Genomic DNA, 18,218 nt, shown 5'->3' with positions numbered 1-18,218 from the left:
TACTCAGGGTGCTGGGTGTTCAGTGCTCAGGGTGATCGGTGCTCAGTACTCAGGGTGCTCAGTACTCAGGGTGCTGGGTGCTCAGTACTCAGGGTGCTGGGTGCTCAGCGCTCAGGGTGCTGGGTGCTCAGTGCTCTGGGTGCTGGGTGCTCAGTGCTCAGGGTGCTGGGTGCTCAGTGCTCAGGGTGCTGGGTGCTCAGTGTTCGGGGTGATGGGTGCTGAGTGCTCAGGGTGCTGGGTGCTCAGTGCTCGGGGTGCTCGGTGCTCAGTGCTCAGGGTCCTGGGTGCTCAGTACTCAGGGTGCTAGGTGCTTAGTAATCAGGGTGCTCAGTGCTCAGTACACAGGGTGCTGGGTGCTCAGTGCTCGGGGTGCTGGGTGCTCAGTGCTCAGTACTCAGGGTGCTGGGTGCTCAGTGCTCAGGGTGCTGAGTGCTCAGTACTCAGCGTGCTGGGTGCTCAGTACTCAGGGTGCTGGGTGCTCAGTGCTCAGGGTGCTGGGTGCTCAGTGCTCAGGGTGCTGGGTGCTCAGTGCTCGGGGAGCTCGGTGCTCAGTACTCCGGGTGCTGGGTGTTCAGTACTCAGTGCTCGGGGTCCTGGGTGCTCCGTGCTCGGGGTGCTGGGTGCTCAGTACTCAGGGTGCTGGGTGCTCATTCTCGGGGTGCTGGGTGCTCAGTGCTCGGGGTGCTGGGTGCTCAGTACTCAGGGTGCTGGGGGCTCAGTACTCAGGGTGCTGGGTGCTCAGTACTCAGGGTGCTCGGTTCTCAGTTCTCAGGGTGCTGGGTGCTCAGTGCTCGGGGTGCTGGGTGCTCAGTACTCGGGGTGCTCAGTACTCAGGGTACTGGGTGCTCAGTACTCAGGGTGCTGGGTGCTCAGTGCTCGGGGTGCTCGGTGCTCAGTACTCGGGGTGCTGGGTGCTCAGTACTCGGGGTGCTGGGTGCTCAGTGCTCAGGGTGCTGGGTGCTCAGTGCTCGGGGTGCTGGGTGCTCAGTGCTGAGGGTGCTGGCTGCTCAGTGCTCAGGGTGCTGGGTGCTCAGTACTCAGGGTGCTAGGTGCTCAGTACTCATTGTGCTCAGTGCTCAGTACTCAGCGTGCTGGGTGCTCAGTGCTCAGGGTCCTCGGTGCTCAGTACTAAGGGTGCTCAGTGCTCAGTACTCAGCGTGCTTTGTGCTCAGTGCTCAGGGTGCTGGGTGCTCAGTACTCAGGGTGCTGGGTGCTCAGTACTCAGGGTGCTGGGTGCTCAGTACTCAGGGTGCTGGGTGCTCAGTGCTCGGGGTGCTCGGTGATCAGTACTCAGGGTGCTGGGTGCTCAGTGCTCAGGGTGCTGAGTACTCAGTACTCAGGGTGCTGGGTGCTCAGTGCTCAGGGTGCTGGGTGCTCAGTGCTCAGGGTGCTGGATGCTCAGTGCTCGGGGTGCTGTGTGCTCAGTGCTCAGGGTGCTGGGTGCTCAGTGCTCGGGGTGCTGGGTGCTCAGTGCTCAGGGTGCTGGGTGCTCAGTACTCAGGGTGCTGGGGGCACAGTACTCAGGGTGCTGGGTGCTCAGTGTTCAGGGTGCTGGGTGCTCAGTCCTCAGGGTGCTGGGTGCTCAGTACTCAGGGTGTTCGGTGCTCAGTACTCAGGGAGATCAGTGCTCAGTACTCAGGGTGCTGGTTGCTCAGTGCTTGGGGTGCTCGGTGCTCAGTACTCAGGGTGCTGGGTGCTCAGTACTCAGGGTGCTGGGTGCTCAGTACTCTGGGTGCTGGGTGCTCAGTACTCAGGGTGCTGGGTGCTCAGTACTCAGGGTGCTGGGTGCTCAGTGCTCAGGGTGCTGGGTGCTCAGTACTCAGGATGCTTGGTGCTCAGTACTTAGTGTGCTCGGTGCTCAGTACTCAGGGTGCTGGGTGCTCAGTGCTCAGGGTGCTTTGTACTCAGTACTCAGGGTTCTGGGTGCTCAGTACTCAGGGTGCTGGGTGCTCAGTGCTCAGGGTGCTGGGTGCTCAGTACTCAGGGTGCTGGGTGCTCAGTGCTCAGGGTGATCGGTGCTCAGTACTCAGGGTGCTCAGTACTCAGGGTGCTGGGTGCTCAGTGCTCAGGGTGCTGGGTGCTCAGTACTCAGGGTGCTGGGTGCTCAGTGCTCGGGGTGCTGGGTGCTCAGTACTCAGGGTGCTGGGTGCTCAGTACTCAGGGTGCTGGGTGCTCAGTACTCAGGGTGCTGGGTGCTCAGTACTCAGGGTGCTGGGTGCTCAGTGCTCAGGGTGCTGGGTGCTCAGTACTCAGGATGCTTGGTGCTCAGTACTTAGTGTGCTCGGTGCTCAGTACTCAGGGTGCTGGGTGCTCAGTGCTCAGGGTGCTTTGTACTCAGTACTCAGGGTTCTGTGTGCTCAGTACTCAGGGTGCTGGGTGCTCAGTGCTCAGGGTGCTGGGTGCTCAGTACTCAGGGTGCTGGGTGCTCAGTGCTCAGGGTGATCGGTGCTCAGTACTCAGGGTGCTCAGTACTCAGGGTGCTGGGTGCTCAGTGCTCAGGGTGCTGGGTGCTCAGTACTCAGGGTGCTGGGTGGTCAGTGCTCGGGGTGCTGGGTGCTCAGTGCTCAGGGTGCTCAGTGCTCAGGGTGCTGGGTGCTCAGTGCTCGGGGTGCTCGGTGCTCAGGGTGCTGGGTGCTCAGTCCTCAGGGTGCTCAGTGCTCAGGGTGCTGGGTGCTCAGTGCTCGGGGTGCTCGGTGCTCAGTACTCAGGGTGCTGGGTGCTCAGTACTCATGGTGCTGGGTGCTCAGTACTCAGGGGGCTGGGTGCTCAGTGCTCAGGGTGCCGGGTGCTCAGTGCTCAGGGCGCTAGGTGCTCAGTGCTCGGGGTGCTGGGTGCTCAGTGCTCGGGGTGCTGGGTGGTCAGTGCTCAGTGCTCAGGGTGCTGGGTGCTCAGTACTCAGGGTGCTGGGTGCTCAGTACTCAGGGTGCTGGGTGCTCAGTATTCAGGGTGCTGGGTGCTCAGTGATCAGGGTGCTGGGTGCTCAGTACTCTGGGTGTTGGGTGCTCAGTACTCAGGGTGCTGGGTGCTCAGTGCTCGGGGTGCTCGGTGCTCAGTACTCAAGGTGCTGGTTGCTCAGTGCTCCGGGTGCGGGGTGCTCAGTCCTCGGGGTGCTCCGTGCTCAGTGCTCAGGGGGCTGGGTGCTCAGTACTCAGGGTGCTCGGTGCTCAGTACTCAGGGTTCTCAGTGCTCAGGGTGCTGGGTGCTCAGTACTCAGGGTGCTCAGTGCTCAGTACTCGGGGTGCTGGGTGCTCAGTACTCAGGGCGCTCAGTGCTCAGTACTCGGGGTGCTGGGTGCTCAGTGCTCAGTGTGCTCAGTGCTCAGTGCTCGGGGTGCTGGGTGCTCAGTGCTCGGGGCGCTGGGTGCTCAGTGCTCGGGGTGCTGGGTGCTCAGTACTCAGGGTGCTGTGTGCTCAGTGCTCAGTACTCAGCGTGCTGGGTGCTCAGTGCTCAGAGTGTTGGGTGCTCAGTACTCAGGGTGCTGGGTGCTCAGTGCTCAGTGCTCAGGGTGCTCAGTGCTCAGGGTGCTCAGTGCTCAGGGTGCTGGGTGCTCAGGGTGCTGGGTGCTCAGTGCTCGGTGTGCTGGGTGCTCAGTGCTCAGTGCTCAGGGTGCTGGGTGCTCAGTGCTGAGTGCTCAGGGTGCTGGGTGTTCAGTACTCAGGGTGCTCGGTGCTCAGTGCTCAGGGTGCTGGGTGCTCAGTGCTCGGGGTGCTGGGTGCTCAGTGCTCGGGGTGCTGGGTGCTCAGTGCTCAGGGTGATCAGTGCTCAGTACTCAGGGTGCTGGGTTCTCATTGCTCTGGGTGCTGGGTGCTCAGTCCTCAGGGTGCTCAGTACTCAGGATGATCTGTGCTCAGTTCTCAGTACTCAGGGTGCTCAGTACTCAGGGTGCTGTGTGCTCAGTGCTCGGGGTGCTGGGTGCTCAGTACTCAGGGTGCTGGGTGCTCAGTACTCGGGGTGCTGGGTGCTCAGTACTCAGGGTGCTGGGTGCTCAGTGCTCAGGGTGCTGGGTGCTCACTGCTCAGAGTGATCGGTGCTCAGTGCGCAGGGTGCTGGGTGCTCAGTCCTCCGGGTGCTCAGTGCTCAGGGTGCTGGGTGCTCATTGCACATTGTGCTCGGTGCTCAGTACTCAGGGTGCTGAGTGCTCAGTACTCAGGGTGCTGGGTGCTCAGTACTCAGGTTGCTGGTTGCTCAGTACTCAGTGTGCTGGGTGCTCAGTGCTCAGGGTGCTGGGTGCTCAGTGCTCGGGGTGCTGGGTGCTCAGGGCTGTGGTGCTGGGTGCTCAGTGCTCAGTGGTCAGGGTGCTGGGTGCTCAGTGCTCAGTGCTCAGGGTGCTGGTTGCTCAGTACTCAGGGTGCTGGGTGCTCAGTACTCAGGGTGCTGGGTGCTCAGTGCTCAGGGTGCTCTGTGCTCAGTACTCAGGGTGCTGGGTGCTCCGTGCTTGGGGTGCTGCGTGCTCAGTGCTCAGGGAGCTGGGTGCTCAGTGCTCAGGGTGCTGAGTGCTCAGTACTCAGGGTGCTGGGTGCTCAGTGCTCGTTGTGCTCGGTGCTCAGTACTCAAGGTGCTGGGTGCTCAGTGCTCAGGGTGCTGGGTGCTCAGTCCTCGGGGTGCTCCGTGCTCAGTGATCAGGGTGCTGGGTGCTCAGTACTCAGGGTGCTCGGTGCTCAGTACTCAGGTTTTTCAGTGCTCAGTACTCAGGGTGCTGGGTGCTCAGTGCTCAGGGTGCTGGGTGCTCAGTACTCAGGGTGCTCAGTGCTCAGTACTCGGGGTGCTTGGTGCTCAGTACTCAGGGTGCTCAGTGCTCAGTACTCGGGGTGCTGGGTGCTCAGTGCTCAGGGTGCTGAGTGCTCAGTGCTCGGGGCGCTGGGTGCTCAGTGCTCGGGGTGCTGGGTGCTCAGTACTCGGGGTGCTGGGTGCTCAGTGCTCAGGGTGCTCAGTGCTCAGTACTCAGTGCTCAGGGTGCTCAGTGCTCAGTGCTCAGGGTGCTGGGTGTTCAGTACTCAGGGTGCTGGGTGCTCAGTACTCAGGGTGCTGGGTGATCCGTGCTCAGGGTGCTGGGTGCTCAGTGCTCAGGGTTCTGGGTGCTCAGTGCTCAGGGTGCTGGGTGCTAAGAACTCAGGGTGCTGGGTGCTTAGTGCTCGAGGTGCTCGGTGCTCAGTACTCAAGGTGCTGGGTGCTCAGTGCTCAGGGTGCTGGGTGCTCAGTACTCGGGGTTCTCCGTGCTCATGGTGCTGGGTGCTCAGTGCTCAGGGTGCTGGGTGCTCAGTGCTCGGGGTGCTGGGTGCTGAGTGCTCAGGGTGCTAGGTGCTCAGTGCTCGGGGTGCTCGGTGCTCAGTGCTCAGGGTGCTGGGTGCTCAGTACTCAGGGTGCTGGGTGCTTAGTACTCAGGGTGCTCAGTGCTCAGTACACAGGGTGCTGGGTGCTCAGTGCTCCGGGTGCTGGGTGCTCAGTGCTCAGTACTCAGGGTGCTGGGTGCTCAGTGCTCAGGGTGCTGGGTGCTCAGTACTCAGCGTGCTGGGTGCTCAGTACTCAGGGTGCTGGCTGCTCAGTGCTCAGGGTGCTGGGTGCTCAGTGCTCAGGGTGCTGGGTGCTCAGTGATCGGGGTGCTGGGTGCTCAGTACTCAGGGTGCTCAGTGCTCGGTTAGCTCGGTGCTCAGTACTCAGGGTGCTGGGTGCTCAGTACTCAGTGCTCGGGGTCCTGGGTGCTCCGTGCTCGGGGTGCTGGGTGCTCAGTGCTCTGGGTGCTGGGTGCTCAGTACTCAGGGTGCTGGGTGCTCAGTACTCAGGGTGCTGGGTGCTCAGTGCTCAGGGTGCTGTGTGCTCAGTACTCAGGGTGCTGGGTGCTCAGTACTCAGGGTGCTCGGTGCTCAGTACTCAGGGTGCTGGGTCCTCAGTGCTCAGGGTGCTGGGTACTCAGTACTCAGGGTGCTGGGTGCTCAGTACTCAGGGTGCTGGGTGCTCAGTGCTCAGGGTGCTGGGTGCTCAGTGCTCAGGGTGCTGGGTGCTCAGTACTCAGGGTGCTGGGTGCTCAGTGCTCAGGGTGATCGGTGCTCAGTACTCAGGGAGCTCAGTACTCAGGGTGCTGGGTGCTCAGTGCTCAGGGTGCTTGGTGCTCAGTACTCAGGGTGCTGGGTGCTCAGTGCTCAGGGTGCTGAGTACTCAGTACTCAGGGTGCTGCGTGCTCAGTGCTCAGGGTGCTGGGTTTTCAGTGCTCAGGGTGCTGGGTGCTCAGTGCTCGGGGTGCTGGGTGCTCAGTGCTCGGGGTGCTGGGTGCTCAGTGCTCGGGGTGCTGGGTGCTCAGTGCTCGGGGTGCTGGGTGCTCAGTGCTCAGGGTGATCGGTGTTCAGTACTCAGTGTGCTGGGTGCTCAGTGCTCAGGGTGCTGGGTGCTCAGTCCTCAGGGTGCTCAGTGCTCAGGGTGCTGGGTGCTCAGTACTCATGGTGCTGGGTGCTCAGTACTCAGGGGGCTGGTTGCTCAGTGCTCAGTGCTCAGTGTGCTGGGTGCTCAGTGCTCAGGGCGCTGGGTGCTCAGTGCTCGGGGTGCTGGGTGCTCAGTGCTCGGGGTGCTGGGTGGTCAGTGCTCAGTGCTCAAGGTGCTGGGTGCTCAGTGCTCAGTGCTCAGGGTGCTGGGTGCTCAGTACTCAGGGTGCTGGGTGCTCAGTACTCAGGGTGCTGGGTGCTCAGTTCTCAGGGTGCTGGGTGATCAGTACTCTGGGTGTTGGGTGCTCAGTACTCAGCGTTCTCAGTGCTCAGTACTCGGGGTGCTGGGTGCTCAGTGCTCAGTGTGCTCAGTGCTCAGTGCTCAGGGTGCTGGGTGCTCAGTGCTCGGGGCGCTGGGTGCTCAGTGCTCGGGGTGCTGGGTGCTCAGTACTCAGGGTGCTGTGTGCTCAGTGCTCAGTACTCAGCGTGCTGGGTGCTCAGTGCTCAGAGTGTTGGGTGCTCAGTACTCAGGGTGCTGGGTGCTCAGTGCTCAGTGCTGAGGGTGCACAGTGCTCAGGGTGCTCAGTGCTCAGGGTGCTGGGTGCTCAGGGTGCTGGGTGCTCAGTGCTCGGGTTTGCTGGGTGCTCAGTTCTCAGTGCTCAGGGTGCTGGGTGCTCAGTGCTCGGGGTGCTGGGTGCTCAGTACTCAGGGTGCTGGGTGCTCAGTACTCAGGGTGCTGGGTGCTCAGTCCTCAGGGTGCTAAGTGCTCAGGGTGCTGGGTGCTCAGTGCTCAGGGTGCTGGGTGCTCTGTGCTCAGGGTGCTCGGTGCTCAGTGCTCAGGTTGCTGGGTGCTCAATACTCAGGGTGCTGGGTGCTCAGTACTCAGGGTGCTCAGTGCTCAGTAATCAGGGAGCTCAGTGTTCAGGGTGCTGGGTGCTCAGTGCTCGGGGTGCTGGGTACTCAGTCCTCAGGGTGCTGGGTGCTCAGTGCTCAGGGTGCTCGGTGCTCAGTGCTCAGGGTGCTGGGTGCTCAGTACTCACGGTGCTGGGTGCTCAGTGCTCGGGGTGCTGGGGGCTCAGTACTCAGGGTGCTGGGTGCTCAGTGCTCAGGGTGCTGGGTGCTCAGTGCTCAGGGTGCTCGGTGCTTAGTACTCATGGTGCTCGGTGCTCGGGGTGCTGGGTGCTCAGTGCTCGGTGTGCTGGGTGCTGAGTGCTCGGTGTGCTGGGTGCTCAGTGCTCGGGGTGCTGGGTGCTCAGTGCTCGGGTTGCTGGGTGCTCAGTACTGAGGGTGCTCGGTGCTCAGTACTCAGGGTGCTGGGTGCTCAGTGCTCAGGGTGCTGGGTGCTCAGTACTCAGGAAGCTGGGTGCTCGGTGCTCAGTACACTGGGTGCTCAGTACTCAGGGTGCTGGGTGCTCAGTACTCAGGGTGCTCGGTGCTCAATACTCAGGGTGCTGGGTGCTCAGTTCTCGGGGTGCCGGGTGCTCATTAATCAGGGTGCTCAGTGCTCAGTACTCAGCGTGCTGGGTGCTCAGTGCTCAGGGTGCTCGGTGCTCAGTACTCAGGGTGCTCAGTGCTCAGTACTCAGTGTGCTGGGTGCTCAGTGCTCAGGGTGCTGGGTGCTCAGTACTCAGGGTGCTGGGTGCTCAGTGGTCAGGGTGCTCAGTGCTCAGCACTCAGGGTGCTCGGTGCTCAGTGCTCAGGGTGCTCAGTGCTCAGTACTCAGGGTGCTCAGTGCTCTGGGTGCTGGGTGCTCAGTGCTCAGGGTGCTGGGTGCTCAGTGCTCAGGGTGCTGGGTGCTCAGTACTCAGGGTGCTCAGTGCTCAGGGTGCTGGGTGCTCAGTGCTCGGGGTGCTGGGTACTCAGTGCTCAGTACACAGGGTGCTGAGTGCTCAGTGCTCATTACTCAGAGTGCTCAGTGCTCAGGGTGCTGGGTGCTCAGTACTCAGGGTGCTGGGTGCTCAGTGCTCAGGGTGCTGGGTGCTCAGTACTCAGGGTGCTGGGTGCTCAGTGCTCAGGGTGCTCTGTGCTCAGTACTCAGGGTGCTGGGTGCTCCGTGCTTGGGGTGCTGCGTGCTCAGTGCTCAGGGAGCTGGGTGCTCAGTACTCAGGGTGCTCAGTGCTCAGGGTGCTGGGTGCTCAGTGCTCGGGGTGCTGGGTACTCAGTGCTCAGTACACAGGGTGCTGAGTGCTCAGTGCTCATTACTCAGAGTGCTCAGTGCTCAGGGTGCTGGGTGCTCAGTGCTCAGGGTGCTGGGTGCTCAGTGCTCAGGGTGCTGGGTGCTCAGTACTCAGGGTGCTGGGTGCTCAGTGCTCAGGGTGCTCTGTGCTCAGTACTCAGGGTGCTGGGTGCTCCGTGCTTGGGGTGCTGCGTGCTCAGTGCTCAGGGAGCTGGGTGCTCAGTGCTCAGGGTGCTGAGTGCTCAGTACTCAGGGTGCTGGGTGCTCAGTGCTCAGGGTGCTGGGTGCTCAGTCCTCGGGGTGCTCCGTGCTCAGTGATCAGGGTGCTGGGTGCTCAGTACTCAGGGTGCTCGGTGCTCAGTACTCAGGGTTTTCAGTGCTCAGTACTCAGGGTGCTGGGTGCTCAGTGCTCAGGGTGCTGGGTGCTCAGTACTCAGGGTGCTCAGTGCTCAGTACTCGGGGTGCTTGGTGCTCAGTACTCAGGGTGCTCAGTGCTCAGTACTCGGGGTGCTGGGTGCTCAGTGCTCAGGGTGCTGAGTGCTCAGTGCTCGGGGCGCTGGGTGCTCAGTGCTCGGGGTGCTGGGTGCTCAGTACTCGGGGTGCTGGGTGCTCAGTGCTCAGGGTGCTCAGTGCTCAGTACTCAGTGCTCAGGGTGCTCAGTGCTCAGTGCTCAGGGTGCTGGGTGTTCAGTACTCAGGGTGCTGGGTGCTCAGTACTCAGGGTGCTGGGTGATCCGTGCTCAGGGTGCTGGGTGCTCAGTGCTCAGGGTTCTGGGTGCTCAGTGCTCAGGGTGCTGGGTGCTAAGAACTCAGGGTGCTGGGTGCTTAGTGCTCGAGGTGCTCGGTGCTCAGTACACAGGGTGCTGGGTGCTCAGTGCTCCGGGTGCTGGGTGCTCAGTGCTCAGTACTCAGGGTGCTGGGTGCTCAGTGCTCAGGGTGCTGGGTGCTCAGTACTCAGCGTGCTGGGTGCTCAGTACTCAGGGTGCTGGGTGCTTAGTACTCAGGGTGCTCAGTGCTCAGTACACAGGGTGCTGGGTGCTCAGTGCTCCGGGTGCTGGGTGCTCAGTGCTCAGTACTCAGGGTGCTGGGTGCTCAGTGCTCAGGGTGCTGGGTGCTCAGTACTCAGCGTGCTGGGTGCTCAGTACTCAGGGTGCTGGCTGCTCAGTGCTCAGGGTGCTGGGTGCTCAGTGCTCAGGGTGCTGGGTGCTCAGTGATCGGGGTGCTGGGTGCTCAGTACTCAGGGTGCTCAGTGCTCGGTTAGCTCGGTGCTCAGTACTCAGGGTGCTGGGTGCTCAGTACTCAGTGCTCGGCGTCCTGGGTGCTCCGTGCTCGGGGTGCTGGGTGCTCAGTGCTCTGGGTGCTGGGTGCTCAGTACTCAGGGTGCTGGGTGCTCAGTACTCAGGGTGCTGGGTGCTCAGTGCTCAGGGTGCTGTGTGCTCAGTACTCAGGGTGCTGGGTGCTCAGTACTCAGGGTGCTCGGTGCTCAGTACTCAGGGTGCTGGGTCCTCAGTGCTCAGGGTGCTGGGTACTCAGTACTCAGGGTGCTGGGTGCTCAGTACTCAGGGTGCTGGGTGCTCAGTGCTCAGGGTGCTGGGTGCTCAGTGCTCAGGGTGCTGGGTGCTCAGTACTCAGGGTGCTGGGTGCTCAGTGCTCAGGGTGATCGGTGCTCAGTACTCAGGGAGCTCAGTACTCAGGGTGCTGGGTGCTCAGTGCTCAGGGTGCTTGGTGCTCAGTACTCAGGGTGCTGGGTGCTCAGTGCTCAGGGTGCTGAGTACTCAGTACTCAGGGTGCTGGGTGCTCAGTGCTCAGGGTGCTGGGTTTTCAGTGCTCAGGGTGCTGGGTGCTCAGTGCTCGGGGTGCTGGGTGCTCAGTGCTCGGGGTGCTGGGTGCTCAGTGCTCGGGGTGCTGGGTGCTCAGTGCTCGGGGTGCTGGGTGCTCAGTGCTCAGGGTGATCGGTGCTCAGTACTCAGTGTGCTGGGTGCTCAGTGCTCAGGGTGCTGGGTGCTCAGTCCTCAGGGTGCTCAGTGCTCAGGGTGCTGGGTGCTCAGTACTCATGGTGCTGGGTGCTCAGTACTCAGGGGGCTGGTTGCTCAGTGCTCAGTGCTCAGTGTGCTGGGTGCTCAGTGCTCAGGGCGCTGGGTGCTCAGTGCTCGGGGTGCTGGGTGCTCAGTGCTCGGGGTGCTGGGTGGTCAGTGCTCAGTGCTCAAGGTGCTGGGTGCTCAGTGCTCAGTGCTCAGGGTGCTGGGTGCTCAGTACTCAGGGTGCTGGGTGCTCAGTACTCAGGGTGCTGGGTGCTCAGTTCTCAGGGTGCTGGGTGATCAGTACTCTGGGTGTTGGGTGCTCAGTACTCAGGGTTCTCAGTGCTCAGTACTCGGGGTGCTGGGTGCTCAGTGCTCAGTGTGCTCAGTGCTCAGTGCTCAGGGTGCTGGGTGCTCAGTGCTCGGGGCGCTGGGTGCTCAGTGCTCGGGGTGCTGGGTGCTCAGTACTCAGGGTGCTGTGTGCTCAGTGCTCAGTACTCAGCGTGCTGGGTGCTCAGTGCTCAGAGTGTTGGGTGCTCAGTACTCAGGGTGCTGGGTGCTCAGTGCTCAGTGCTGAGGGTGCACAGTGCTCAGGGTGCTCAGTGCTCAGGGTGCTGGGTGCTCAGGGTGCTGGGTGCTCAGTGCTCGGGGTGCTGGGTGCTCAGTTCTCAGTGCTCAGGGTGCTGGGTGCTCAGTGCTCGGGGTGCTGGGTGCTCAGTACTCAGGGTGCTGGGTGCTCAGTACTCAGGGTGCTGGGTGCTCAGTCCTCAGGGTGCTAAGTGCTCAGGGTGCTGGGTGCTCAGTGCTCAGGGTGCTGGGTGCTCTGTGCTCAGGGTGCTCGGTGCTCAGTGCTCAGGTTGCTGGGTGCTCAATACTCAGGGTGCTGGGTGCTCAGTACTCAGGGTGCTCAGTGCTCAGTAATCAGGGAGCTCAGTGTTCAGGGTGCTGGGTGCTCAGTGCTCGGGGTGCTGGGTACTCAGTCCTCAGGGTGCTGGGTGCTCAGTGCTCAGGGTGCTCGGTGCTCAGTGCTCAGGGTGCTGGGTGCTCAGTACTCACGGTGCTGGGTGCTCAGTGCTCGGGGTGCTGGGGGCTCAGTACTCAGGGTGCTGGGTGCTCAGTGCCCAGGGTGCTGGGTGCTCAGTGCTCAGGGTGCTCGGTGCTTAGTACTCATGGTGCTCGGTGCTCGGGGTGCTGGGTGCTCAGTGCTCGGTGTGCTGGGTGCTGAGTGCTCGGTGTGCTGGGTGCTCAGTGCTCGGGGTGCTGGGTGCTCAGTGCTCGGGTTGCTGGGTGCTCAGTACTGAGGGTGCTCGGTGCTCAGTACTCAGGGTGCTGGGTGCTCAGTGCTCAGGGTGCTGGGTGCTCAGTACTCAGGAAGCTGGGTGCTCGGTGCTCAGTACACTGGGTGCTCAGTACTCAGGGTGCTGGGTGCTCAGTACTCAGGGTGCTCGGTGCTCAATACTCAGGGTGCTGGGTGCTCAGTTCTCGGGGTGCCGGGTGCTCATTAATCAGGGTGCTCAGTGCTCAGTACTCAGCGTGCTGGGTGCTCAGTGCTCAGGGTGCTCGGTGCTCAGTACTCAGGGTGCTCAGTGCTCAGTACTCAGTGTGCTGGGTGCTCAGTGCTCAGGGTGCTGGGTGCTCAGTACTCAGGGTGCTTTGTGCTTAGTACTCAGGGTGCTCGGTCCTCAGTGCTCAGGGTGCTGGGTGCTCAGTACTCAGGGTGCTGGGTGCTCAGTGGTCAGGGTGCTCAGTGCTCAGCACTCAGGGTGCTCGGTGCTCAGTGCTCAGGGTGCTCAGTGCTCAGTACTCAGGGTGCTCAGTGCTCTGGGTGCTGGGTGCTCAGTGCTCAGGGTGCTGGGTGCTCAGTGCTCAGGGTGCTGGGTGCTCAGTACTCAGGGTGCTCAGTGCTCAGGGTGCTGGGTGCTCAGTGCTCGGGGTGCTGGGTACTCAGTGCTCAGTACACAGGGTGCTGAGTGCTCAGTGCTCATTACTCAGAGTGCTCAGTGCTCAGGGTGCTGGGTGCTCAGTACTCAGGGTGCTGGGTGCTCAGTGCTCAGGGTGCTGGGTGCTCAGTACTCAGGGTGCTGGGTCCTCAGTGCTCAGGGTGCTGGGTGCTCAATGCTCAGGGTGCTCAGTACTCAGGGTGCTGTGTGTTCAGTGCTCAGGGTACAGGGTGCTCAGTACTCAGGGTGCTCGGTGCTTAGTACTCAGGGTGCTGGGTGCTCTGTACTCCGGGTGCTCATTGCTCAGGGTGCTGGGTGCTCAGTACTCAGGGTGCTGGGTGCTCAGTACTCAGGGTGCTCAGTGCTCAGTACTCAGGGTGTTCAGTGCTCAGTACTCAGGGTGCTCAGTGCTCAGGGTGCTGGGTGCTCAGTGCTCGGGGTGCTGGGTGCTCAGTGCTCACGGTGCTGTGTGCTCAGTACTCAGGGTGCTCAGTACTCAGGGTGCTTGGTGCTCAGTGCTCAGGGTGCTTGGTGCTCAGTGCTCAGGTTGCTGGGTGCTCAATACTCAGGGTGCTGGGTGCTCAGTACTCAGGGTGCTCTGTGCTCAGTACTCAGGGTGCTCAGTGCTCAGGGTGCTGTGTGCTCAGTGCTCGGGGTGCTGGGTGCTCAGTGCTCGGGGTGCTGGTTGCTCAGTACTCAGGGTGCTCGGTGCTCAGTACTCAGGGTGCTGGGTGCTCAGTGCTCAGGGTGCTGGGTGCTCAGTACTCAGGGTGCTGGGTGCTCGGTGCTCAGTACACTGGGTGCTCAGTACTCAGGGTGCTGGGTGCTCAGTACTCAGGGTGCTCGGTGCTCAATACTCAGGGTGCTGGGTGCTCAGTTCTCGGGGTGCTGGGTGCTCATTAATCAGGGTGCTGGGTGCTCAGTACTCAGGGTTCTCAGTGCTTGGGGTGCTGGGTGCTCAGTTCTCAGGGTGCTCAGTGCTTGGGGTGAAGGGTGCTCAGTACTCAGGGTGCTGGTTGCTCAGTGCTCAGGGTGCTGGGTGCTGAGTACTCAGGGTGCTGGGTGCTCAGTTCTCAGGGTGCTGTGTGCTCAGTGCTCGGGGTGCTGGGTGCTCAGTGCTCGGGTTGCTGGGTGCTTAGTGCTCGGGGTGCTGGGTGCTCAGTGCTCAGGGTGCTGGGTGCTCAGTGCTCAGGGTGCTGGGTGCTCAGTGCTCGGGGTGCTGGGTGCTCAGTGCTCGGTGTCCTCGGTGCTCAGTGCTCGGGGTGGTGGGTGCTCAGTACTCGGGGAGCTCAGTGCTCAGTACTCAGAGTGCTGGGTGCTCAGTGCTCAGGGTGCTGGGTGCTCAGTGCTCGGGGTGCTGGGTGCTCGGTGCTCAGGTTGCTGGGTGCTCAGTACTCGGGGTGCTGGGTGCTCAGTACTCAGGGTGCTGGGTGCTCATTTCTCGGGGTGCTGGGTCCTCAGTGCTACGGGTGCTGGGTGCTGAGTGCTCGGGGTGCTGGGTGCTCAGTGCTCGGGGCGCTGGGTGCTCAGTGCTCGGGGTGCTCGGTGCTCAGTACTCAGGGTGCTGGGTGCTCAGTGCTCAGGGTGCTCGGTGCTCAGTACTCAGGGTGCTGGGTGCTCAGTGCTCAGTGTGCTCGGTGCTCAGTACGTTGGGTGCTCAGTACTCAGGGTGTTGGGTGCTCAGTGCTCAGGGTGATCGGTGCTCAGTACTCAGGGTGCTCAGTACTCAGGGTGCTGGGTGCTCAGTACTCAGGGTGCTGGGTGCTCATTCTCGTGGTGCTGGGTGCTCAGTGCTCGGGGTGCTGGGTGCTCAGTACTCGGGGTGCTGGGTGCTCAGTGCTCAGCGTGCTGCGTGCTCAGTACTCAGGGTGCTCGGTTCTCAGTACTCAGAGTGATGGGTGCTCATTCTCGGTGTGCTGGGTGCTCAGTGCTCAGGGTGCTGGGTGCTCAGTGCTCAGGGTCCTCTATGCTCAGTACTCAGGGTGCTCAGTACTCAGTGTGCTTTGTGCTCAGTGCTCAGGGTGCTGGGTGCTCAGTACTCAGGGTGCTGGGTGCTCAGTGCTCGGGGTGCTGGGTGCTCAGTACTTGGGGTGCTGGGTGCTCATTACTCAGGGTGCTGGGTGCTCAGTGCTCAGGGTGCTCGCTGCTCAGTACACTTTTTGCTGGGTGCTCAGTACTCAGGGTGCTGGGTGCTCAGTGCTCGGGGTGCTCGGTGCTCAGTGCTCAGGATGCTCGGTGCTCAGTACTTTTAGTGCTGGGTGCTCAGTACTCAGGGTGCTGCGTGCTCAGTGCTCGGGGTGCTCGGTGCTCAGTACTCAGGGTGCCGGGTGCTCAGTGCTCAGGATGCTGGGTGCTCAGTACTCAGTGTGCTCAGTACTCAGTACTCAGGGTGCTGGGTGCTCAGTGCTTGGGGTGCTGGGTGCTCAGTGCTCAGTGTGCTGGGTGCTCAGTGCTCGGGGTGCTGGGTGCACAGTACTCGGAGTGCTCGGTGCTCAGTACTCAGGGTGCTGGGTGCTAAGTGCTCAGGTGCTGGGTGCTAAGTACTCAGGTTGCTGGGTGCTCAGTACTCAGGTTGCACAGTACTCAGGATGCTGGGTGCTCAGTGCTCGGGGTGCTGGGTGCTCAGTACTCAGGGTGCTCAGTACTCAGGATGCTGGGTGCTCAGTACTCAGGGTGCTGGGTGCTCAGTACTCAGGGTGCTGGGTGCTCAGTCCTCAGGGTGCTAAGTGCTCAGGGTGCTGGGTGCTCAGTGCTCAGGGTGCTGGGTGCTCAGTGCTCAGGGTGCTTGGTGCTCAGTGCTCAGGTTGCTGGGTGCTCAATACTCAGGGTGCTGGGTGCTCAGTACTCAGGGTGCTCAGTGCTCAGTAATCAGGGTGCTCAGTGCTCAGGGTGCTGGGTGCTCAGTGCTCGGGGTGCTGGGTACTCAGTCCTCAGGGTGCTGGGTGCTCAGTGCTCAGGGTGCTCGGTGCTCAGTGCTCAGGGTGCTGGGTGCTCAGTACTCACGGTGCTGGGTGCTCAGTGCTCGGGGTGCTGGGGGCTCAGTACTCAGGGTGCTGGGTGCTCAGTGCTCAGGGTGCTGGGTGCTCAGTGCTCAGGGTGCTCGGTGCTTAGTACTCATGGTGCTCGGTGCTCGGGGTGCTGGGTGCTCAGTGCTCGGTGTGCTGGGTGCTCAGTGCTCGGGGTGCTGGGTGCTGAGTGCTCGGTGTGCTGGGTGCTCAGTGCTCGGGGTGCTGGGTGCTCAGTGCTCGGGGTGCTGGGTGCTCAGTACTCAGGGTGCTCGGTGCTCAGTACTCAGGGTGCTGGGTGCTCGGTGCTCAGGGTGCTGGGTGCTCAGTACTCAGGGTGCTGGGTGCTCGGTGCTCAGTACACTGGGTGCTCAGTTCTCGGGGTGCTGGGTGCTCATTAATCAGGGTGCTCAGTGCTCAGTACTCAGCGTGCTGGGTGCTCAGTGCTCAGGGTGCTCGGTGCTCAGTACTCAGGGTGCTCAGTGCTCAGTACTCAGTGTGCTGGGTGCTCAGTGCTCAGGGTGCTGGGTGCTCAGTACTCAGGGTGCTTTGTGCTTAGTACTCAGGGTGCTCCGTCCTCAGTGCTCAGGGTGCTGGGTGCTCAGTACTCAGGGTGCTGGGTGCTCAGTGGTCAGGGTGCTCAGTGCTCAGCACTCAGGGTGCTCGGTGCTCAGTGCTCAGGGTGCTCAGTGCTCAGTACTCAGGGTGCTCAGTGCTCTGGGTGCTGGGTGCTCAGTGCTCAGGGTGCTGGGTGCTCAGTGCTAAGGGTGCTGGGTGCTCAGTACTCAGGGTGCTCAGTGCTCAGGGTGCTGGGTGCTCAGTGCTCGGGGTGCTGGGTACTCAGTGCTCAGTACACAGGGTGCTGAGTGCTCAGTGCTCGGGGTGCTGGGTGCTCAGTGCTCATTACTCAGGGTGCTGGGTGCTCAGTGCTCAGGGTGCTGGGTGCTCAGTACTCAGGGTGCTGGGTGCTCAGTGCTCAGGGTGCTGGGTGCTCAGTACTCAGGGTGCTGGGTCCTCAGTGCTCAGGGTGCTGGGTGCTCAATGCTCGGGGTTCTCAGTACTCAGGGTGCTGTGTGTTCAGTGCTCAGGGTACTGGGTGCTCAGTACTCAGGGTGCTCGGTGCTTAGTACTCAGGGTGCTGGGTGCTCAGTACTCCGGGTGCTCATTGCTCAGGGTGCTGGGTGCTCAGTACTCAGGGTGCTGGGTGCTCAGTACTCAGGGTGCTCAGTGCTCAGTACTCAGGGTGCTCAGTGCTCAGTACTCAGGGTGCTCAGTGCTCAGGGTGCTGGGTGCTCAGTTCTCGGGGTGCTGGGTGCTCAGTGCTCACGGTGCTGTGTGCTCAGTACTCAGGGTGCTCAGTACTCAGGGTGCTTGGTGCTCAGTGCTCAGGGTGCTCGGTGCTCAGTGCTCAGGTTGCTGGGTGCTCAATACTCAGGGTGCTATGTGCTCAGTACTCAGGGTGCTCAGTGCTCAGTACTCAGGGTGCTCAGTGCTCAGGTTGCTGGGTGCTCAGTGCTCGGGGTGCTGGGTGCTCAGTGCTCGGGGTGCTGGGTGCTCAGTACTCAGGGTGCTCGGTGCTCAGTACTCAGGGTGCTGGGTGCTCAGTGCTCAGGGGGCTGGGTGCTCAGTACTCAGGGTGCTGGGTGCTCGGTGCTCAGTACACTGGGTGCTCAGTACTCAGGGTGCTGGGTGCTCAGTACTCAGGGTGCTCGGTGCTCAATACTCAGGGTGCTGGGTGCTCAGTTCTCGGGGTGCTGGGTGCTCATTAATCAGGGTGCTGGGTGCTCAGTACTCAGGGTGCTCAGTGCTTGGGGTGCTGGGTGCTCAGTTCTCAGGGTGCTTAGTGCTTGGGGTGCAGGGTGCTCAGTACTCAGGGTGCTGGTTGCTCAGTGCTCAGGGTGCTGGGTGCTGAGTACTCAGGGTGCTGGGTGCTCAGTACTCAGGGTGCTGGGTGCTCAGTGCTCGGGGTGCTGGGTGCTCAGTGCTCGGGTTGCTGGGTGCTTAGTGCTCGGGGTGCTGGGTGCTCAGTGCTCAGTGTGCTGGGTGCTCAGTGCTCAGGGTGCTGGGTGCTCAGTGCTCGGGGTGCTGGGTGCTCAGTGCTCGGTGTCCTCGGTGCTCAGTGCACGGGGTGGTGGGTGCTCAGTACTCGGGGAGCTCAGTGCTCAGTACTCAGGGTGCTGGGTGCTCAGTGCTCAGGGTGCTGGGTGCTCAGTGCTCGGGGTGCTGGGTGCTCAGTGCTCGGGGTGCTCGGTGCTCAGTACTCAGGGTGCTGGGTGCTCAGTGCTCAGGGTGCTCGGTGCTCAGTACTCAGGGTGCTGGGTGCTCAGTGCTCAGTGTGCTCATTGCTCAGTACGGTCCGTGCTCAGTACTCAGGGTGTTGGGTGCTCAGTGCTCAGGGTGATCGGTGCTCAGTACTCAGGGTGCTCAGTACTCAGGGTGCTGGGTGCTCAGGGCTCGGGGTGCTGGGAGCTCAGTACTCAGGGTGCTGGGTGCTCAGTGCTCGGTGTGCTGGGTGCTGAGTGCTCAGGGTGCTGGGTGCTCAGTACTCGGGGTGCTCGGTGCTCAGTACTCAGGGTGCTGCGTGCTCAGTACTCAGGGTGCTGGGTGCTCAGTGATCAGGGTGCTCTCTGCTCAGTACTCAGGGTGCTGGGTGCTCAGTGCTCAGGG

Source organism: Microtus oregoni, unplaced genomic scaffold, assembly GCF_018167655.1.
Source record: "Microtus oregoni isolate MIOR12 unplaced genomic scaffold, Mior012 000066F_ref0000041, whole genome shotgun sequence".
Taxonomy (NCBI): Eukaryota; Metazoa; Chordata; class Mammalia; order Rodentia; family Cricetidae; genus Microtus; species Microtus oregoni.
The sequence above is the reverse complement of the archived record's forward strand: the minus strand, read 5'-3'. Positions refer to the sequence as shown.